We start from the raw sequence: 7,262 nt of genomic DNA, 5'->3' as shown, positions 1-7,262 counted from the left end.
GTCTCCGCTGGAGGAGACTCCTGTCCGGAGCCTGGGGTTCTTTTCTTACAGATATAACATCCCCCCCAAAAAACAACACACCGGGCTGTGAAGAGAAGCGAATCATAACAGTTGTAAAAGGAGAGCGACAAACCAAGGAATGAAATTCATTAAACAGGAAAAAAAATAGTTTACTTCGCAGATTAATGTGTTACAAGGCGTACCCGTGTGGAGCAGTAGAGAACGAGCACAAGTCCCTGTAATAAGTGCTTTTAAATGTTTTAAACGAATCATCAGAGTATAGAAGCCAGGAGGATCGGGAACCTGATCCTGGAGGTTAAAATGTGTATCCTGGTTTTATTTTCAGCCTGCTCTTAGTTCCATAGGTAGTCTGATTATTTAAATTAAATGTATAACTGTTACAATAATTCATCTAATTGTAAATTTATAAGACTGTGAGACACCTGTGAGAGACATATGAGAGCTGGTGATTCCCTGGGCTGGTGTGGAATCACACACAGACAGGTCTTCTTCTGTGTGATCTTAGTCCCACTGCTGAGAGCTACAGACTGGTCAACTGGTCACTACTGTAGACACGGCCATTGGCCCATCGGCTACTAATAATCAATATACAGTGTACTGACCAGAGTGTCACTACTTGTGTTTATTACATTAAAAGATAATTCCACACTCACGTGTGTTAGAAAACATTTATAAAACATGTTTGGAGATTGACATACAGTAAAGAAGGTAATACTGAAGGGCTGGAGGTCCTGGAAAGAGTTAATAGAAGCTTCTTGCTTCTGACCTGGAACAGAGTCCACAGCTGACAGATCAGTGAGTCTTGAGCCCAGTTCACAGAGAGGAGAACCAGGAGCTCTTCTCTGTCTCTAAGTGGCTGTGAGGAAGGAGAAAATGGGGAGATGTGACCTGAATCCAGGCTGTTCTGTCTGATATTATTCATGTAGCAGCACTGATTGTCTGAATGTCCTCTGGTTCTGGATTGACGGATAAAAAGAAGTATGGAGCTTCTGTCCGATTGTCTCTGAGCTGTGAATCTGACTAAGAAGAGAATAATGATTTTTTATTCTGCCTCTGATAATTTTTCTCTTTGCCAAGTGGTGTTACATCCCCTTCAGAAACTCTGCACAGACTGTCAGAGTGAGAGAAAAGTAGAGAGATGGACAGATAAGAGCACACACAGCGAGGGAGACATACGTCTTGATTTACTTTGAAACAAGTGTTCATTTCCTTTGTGGAACAAGTTGTTTCTGAACTTCAAGAAATTCATACAACTTCTGAACGATAAAATATAAGACTTGCTAATCAGGACAGAAGAAATACCGCAAGAAAATGTCAGTGATTTTTCTCCTTTTAACGAAAAGTGGAGAAAAACAACGGCAGTGCATCTCCGTCATCTTAATTTAGCTTAATACAAGTATTCACTTCATTTTCTGTGGATTACAGACTGCGAAAGATGAAATAAAGTTATTGGTTATTCATGGTCAGTGCAGAAGAAATACTGCCGGCTGGCAGGAAAATGTCAGTATTTTATAATTCTTTAACTACAAACGTGTGAATGGCAAAAAGCAACGGGAGTGTGTCTCTGTGGAGCTGGTAAATGAAGGGCTGGTGATTCAAACCCACTAAGGGACGAGCTTCAGACTGTTCCGCTGTAACCATAATCTCTGCTAAAACTTGATGGGATTTCTTCACAAGCCCTCTTGAAATTTGCAGGAAATATGTATTTTACTCATGTGGAACTACAAGTTAACAATTAAGTACCTGTCAATGTCCAAGAAAACCATTTTCACATGTGGAATTTTATCTTCAACTGGCTGTCAGGAGAATTCATTTATACACCCGTTGTATCCTTAGCAAAAATATTTTAAAATTAGAACACAGATTTGTTGGAGAACTTGACAATCCTTGACAATCATTATTAAATGAGCATTATACAAATGTGTGTTGATATTTTGTATATGTACCTTAATTGTAATAAAATTAAACATAATTGCTTTGATATGGATGTTCATTTGAAGGATTTGTTAATGTTAATGTTAATGTTTGGGGTCAGAGCGCAGGGTCTGCCATTGTACGGCGCCCCTGGAGCAGTTGGGGTTAAGGGAACTATCAAGGATCTCTGAACAACACAAGATACATTTGGGCATCTGCTATTGGTAAAGATTAAAGAGTACTGTAAGTGTGAAGCTTGCACACACACGAGAGAAAAATCAGTTTTAATGTACTTCATTAAACTGATGGTGTGCTTATCAATCGTGCATAAAATGTACATAGCTAAGGATGGTTTCAATCAGTCGATCTCTGTGTTACAGGCCCAGCACAGTTCCGCTGCGCCACTCTGCTAACAGATGTCTTTGTGTGATTCAACATAATTACTCTATCTTTGCTTTCTAAAAGTGTGCCCGAGATGCAAAAGTCTAAACGGTAAACGCAGACGTCACTTTGAGCTCTTGGTCTTTTATAGTACAAATCATCACACGCTGCTCTACATGGGCGTGTCTTCAAGATCGTTGTGAACCAAACCTTCTGCCAAACTGAATCTTTTGTCGTTAATTCCCAAATCTTCAATGAGAATCAGTGAAACGAAAACCAAGCCCATGTACACACTCGCGTCCTAGTGTGAAAGAAAAATGATGTAAGCATTTGAGAAATAACGAGAGTAGTCTGAACATCTCCAGCCTGTCAACTGCTATACACAGAGATCGCTCCCTCTACACCCAGTTTATAACGCTGAAAATGATTCAGGAAGCACAGCAAAGTTCTAAAACCAGTGAATGCATCTGCATACATAAAATGTCAATTTTTCAAAAGTAAAATCTTCAGCTTTGAAAGATTGTCATCTATATATTTTCGTTTTTCTCTTTTTTACATAACACGCTTTCGAGAAACAAACTGTCTTGTAATGAAGGCTGCATTAGAAAATGTGTATCTAGCTTTGTTCAATTAAAATTGGCACATCCCAGTGGACAAAAGATGTAGAATATACGACTATTAAACGCAAACTTTAGACGTATAAATGTGCTCCGTAACTGGTCTAGAATGAAATTCTAATATACGTATATCGTTATACGTCAATTAGACATCTATGATTATATGTTTATTATACATAAATGGTTGGTGTTCTATTATACGGATACATTTAGAGGACTAATATACATATATAGTTAAAGGTCTATTATACATCAAATACATATTTTATAGGTGTATAAACTAGTAAATAAATCCAATGATTTGTTTTAGAAAAATATGTAGTTCAAATTATACATTATATACAATATTGTAACCAACAAATGGCTAATCATCATAAAAACACAACTAGTAAACTTCAGTTACAAATTCTAGTAACATGGCAATATATATAGTAATGACAAACAAACTAATTACATGATCCCGCTAATATTTAACTCAAAACCACATTTCGATTCAAATATAAATTTTAACATTTACAACTTCTATATTTCCACCAAAATATAATTAATGTAGCACAAACGCTACTTTCTAAAAAAGACAGAATGAAACTGTTTGTTTTGTATTTCATGGTGATCCTCCTCTCGATACTAATGAAATGTTTAATATGATCCCTCGAGAAACAAAAAGGAGTCAATTTCCGCCTGGAATGATTGATGCCCCATCAAACATTTTGTAATATCCCCGGAAGTTTATACAGTAGAATCCTGGTTCGTGGCTTAAATTCAAGGTAAACAAGACTAAGGAAACGAGTTGGAAACTTGATGTCGAACTGGGATTTAAATCACCCGGAACATTTCACTACATTGGGCAGTATGTGCTAGGGAGCCTTGCTTGACATCCCTTCGATAGCTCAGTTGGTAGAGCGGAGGACTGTAGTGGAGTCAGTAGGGAATCCTTAGGTCGCTGGTTCGATTCCGGCTCGAAGGAAGGTGCTTTTTGTGTACTTTAATCAAAGAGTTAAAATAGCGAATCTTTTTCACTCAGACATTGATCAAAAGCTCAATAAACGACGAAGCAGAGGCTCCTGTTCCAAAGTCTGCCCACGTCTGATTGTCTTGTTTTGGCCAATATCTGATCTTTGAATTAAGGGAATACTCTGTTTGCTTTGTAATTAAAAAAAAACATACAGTACAAATGTCAATTTCATTTTGGTTTCAAGATCGCAATTTAGTGTGAAACATAAAAGCCAGCTGGATAAGCTTTATTAATTTCCCTCACGGGATCAATAAAGTATCTATCTATAAATCTCTTATACGTTATTTACAGTGGCCTTTCAACTAATAGCACGTGCAGGGATCAAACCCTAGCTGTTGGTACACTACGAGTTGCGTAAGGCTCTGTAACGCGCAGATGAGAAACTAACCTCTGCTTCTTCATTATATAAACAGTGAGCCATATATGCGAGCTTACTGCCTCCTACGGGCTCTGTATTTGTGAGCGATACAAGTCCGGCTGTGGAGAAATGAAGTGAGGAGGGTGTGTACATTAAAAGGCTCATAGCGTCCCTGGAAGGGCTCAAACCACCACCCTTTTGGTTAACAACTGAGCCACAAAGACGCATGTACAGCTTAACACTTCTCGGTCTCAGTGAAAGTGATACACTCCGTAAAATTTCCAGAGATTCATTTATTTTAAAAGGAAAATCACCAACAGCGGCCGAGATCTACTGGAGTTTTTTCATTCTATACTGCGATTTCTGAAGGGTACCCTGTGAAAATACAAGTTTTGACGAGACGGGATGGACATATAAGGTCAAAAGGCTTGGGGAATTGAACTTTAAGGTGAAGACTGCGGGTTCAGTAGCAGCAAAACCTGATCAGTATCAGTTGACTCCGATATACTTTGAAAATAAACTTCGGGATTTAAAGTCAGACGTGCTACCGTTGCACCATGGGGTACTCAATTTAAAAAAAATTAGAAAAAACAATCAGTGTTCCTGGATCTGTAATTGAGAACAACACCTGCACAAGAGCTGCGCAGGAAGAATAAAATGTGGTCTGGGAAGAAGAGACTCTCTTCGGAAGAGCTGCGCTCTTCACAGGAGATTTTTTTTTTTTTGTGAAGCCGATTTGTCTCCTTTGGGGAATTCAAAGGCCCGGGCAGCTGTGACTTCGTGGCGCAACGGTAGCGCGTCTGATTCCAGATCAAAAGGCTGTGTGTTCAAATCACGTCGAAGTCGGCTGTTACTTTTTCAGGTTCTGCCGGTCCTGAACACGGAATTCACACCATGCAGTTGAGTTCTATCTATATATATACACCACATAGATAATCTGAACAAAATCGAGCAGTACAGGACACGCAGTGTGAAGCTCACACAGGCTTACAGTCTCCAGTATTGGAGTGAAGAGGAAAAAAATAACTTAGTTTTTTTAAGAGAAAAGGCACAGTTCACATCTGCTTAACATCACGTCCAACTTTAGAGACAGCTACATCAGATAATGGAATCACGGAAGTTTCAGATAACTTTTTTTTAATACAGGTTCAAGCAAACCTGAAAGTTAATGAGTTTCCGGACACTTTTGTTTTATTAAAAAGTGTCTGAAGCCTGAAAATGTCATTTGAAATAAAAAACCGCTATTGGACATTAGCAGGTGCTTTTTGTAACGATTTGCTATTTCATGCTGGAAAACAAAGGAAACAGATCCAACGTTTGCTTTCAGGTGCAGTTCATTACATAATATACATCTATTACTGAGGAGCTTGAATAAAATTTACACGAGCCAGGTAGAAGTCGAAGCTACAATCTTATGATCCGAAATCAGACGCGTTGTTTATTAAACCGCTGGCATTTCACATAACCTGAATTGTCCCATAGTGTGCTCAGCGCCGTTACTAGTAATGCACAGCTCCGTCTAAAATTTCAAAGTGAGAAACATGTGTTTTCTGATTTTTTATGAGTTTTAAAATATAATCTCTTTAAATCAGACAAGGGGTGTTTCGCACTGAAATTCCGATTGACTGAGAATTCAAAGAAAGACTGTTTTCTTCCACAACACCGTATAATTATCACATCCACCAGACTCTCCAACCTCTCCAGACCTTGCTGGTTGAGCAATTGCTTCGATAAATTAGGTCACGTATCATGTTAAATCATTTCTTCTCAACACAACATTTCCTGGTGCACGTTTTCTCTATGAAAAAAAAGAAATTTTACCCTTGCACGATTTCTCGTTTTTTTATCAAAGCGTACAGAAATAAAAAAGAAGAAATAGTGTCGCAAAATAACTCTGTCGCCCTTGGGAGATGTCATACGCATTGGACATGAAAATGCCAGATAAAAGCCAGTTCTCTTCGTTTCTCAGTGTCGGGGCTGCTATGTAAAAGAGGCAATTTGCTCTGAGCGCTGGTTCAGCGCTTACTGAACGCAGATGTCTCAGAGTGGTGTGTCCAAGTGGCTGTAAACGGTGATGGCTGTCCTGTCACCGTAGCCTAGTTGGTTAAAGCGCTTTTCTATCAAACAAAAGAACCGAGATTCAAATCCCAGCCGTGTCTTTCTTCTTATCTTGTAGTACAGAACGTATCATTTCGGGCAATCACAAAGGGCTTGATTTCGTTAAATGCATGTGTTCATTTCCTTTCTGGAAAACTTGTTTTTGATTAAATTCACACAGCTTGCGAAAAATGAAATTCAATTCTTGGTTATCAGTGCAGAAGAAATATTACCGTCTGGCAAAATAAACGGTAAGAGATTTTTTTAAAACCTAAAACTTGTGATTCGAGAGAAAACCCAACTAGTCAGTCTCTGTGGCGCAAATGGTTAGCGCGTTCGGCTGTTAACCGAAAGGTTGGTGGTTCGAGTCCACCCTGGAACGGGGTTCTTTTGCGATGTAAACGTTGTCGTCAGTCGATTGGATTTCTACAGCGAAACCATAACCATTTTAATATTTGCAGGAAATGCGAGTGTTTAACACGTGTCAGGGTCACCGGGAAATGTCCAATAATGCCCAGCATTGCAATTCCCCAGAAAACCATATTCACCCCAAAAATATTATCGTTGAATCTTCATTTATACTCCAGTTGAATCCTCTGCTGAAATATTTTAAAAATACAATGCAGGTTTGTTTGAGAACTTGACAAGCATTGTTAAGATGGCACTGTGCAGTTGGATTTTGATATTTTGACATATTTACCTTAATTTTAAACATAAATACTATACAGTCTATTGTAATTTTAAAATATGTTAGCTGAGGATGCAAAGGGGTGAAAGGGAAAGGTCAGAGGGTATAGTAAAAACGAGGTTAGGATTAGTGGAGGTGGTAGGGGTGTTGATGGTTTTTCTCTGTAGAGGA

At 38.7% G+C, this 7,262-nt stretch overlaps 3 non-coding genes across 3 annotated transcripts; all 3 read left to right on the top strand.

Moving 5' to 3' along the window:
• The first annotated feature begins 3,812 nt into the window (after window positions 1–3,812).
• On the top strand, window positions 3,813–3,900 carry trnay-gua (transfer RNA tyrosine (anticodon GUA)). The gene is given in 2 exon segments: window positions 3,813–3,849; window positions 3,865–3,900. It is a non-coding gene; the product is annotated as a tRNA-Tyr (tRNA).
• A 1,180-nt stretch (window positions 3,901–5,080) lies between these two features.
• trnaw-cca (transfer RNA tryptophan (anticodon CCA)) lies at window positions 5,081–5,152 on the top strand. Its single transcript has one exon. It is a non-coding gene; the product is annotated as a tRNA-Trp (tRNA).
• Window positions 5,153–6,711: 1,559 nt separating this feature from the next.
• Window positions 6,712–6,785, top strand: trnan-guu (transfer RNA asparagine (anticodon GUU)). The gene has a single exon. It is a non-coding gene; the product is annotated as a tRNA-Asn (tRNA).
• Window positions 6,786–7,262: the final 477 nt, after the last annotated feature.

Source organism: Lepisosteus platostomus, chromosome 5 (assembly GCF_059453375.1).
Source record: "Lepisosteus platostomus isolate fLepPlt1 chromosome 5, fLepPlt1.hap1, whole genome shotgun sequence".
Lineage (NCBI taxonomy): Eukaryota > Metazoa > Chordata > Actinopteri > Semionotiformes > Lepisosteidae > Lepisosteus > Lepisosteus platostomus.
This window is presented reverse-complemented; position numbering and strand designations above follow the sequence as displayed.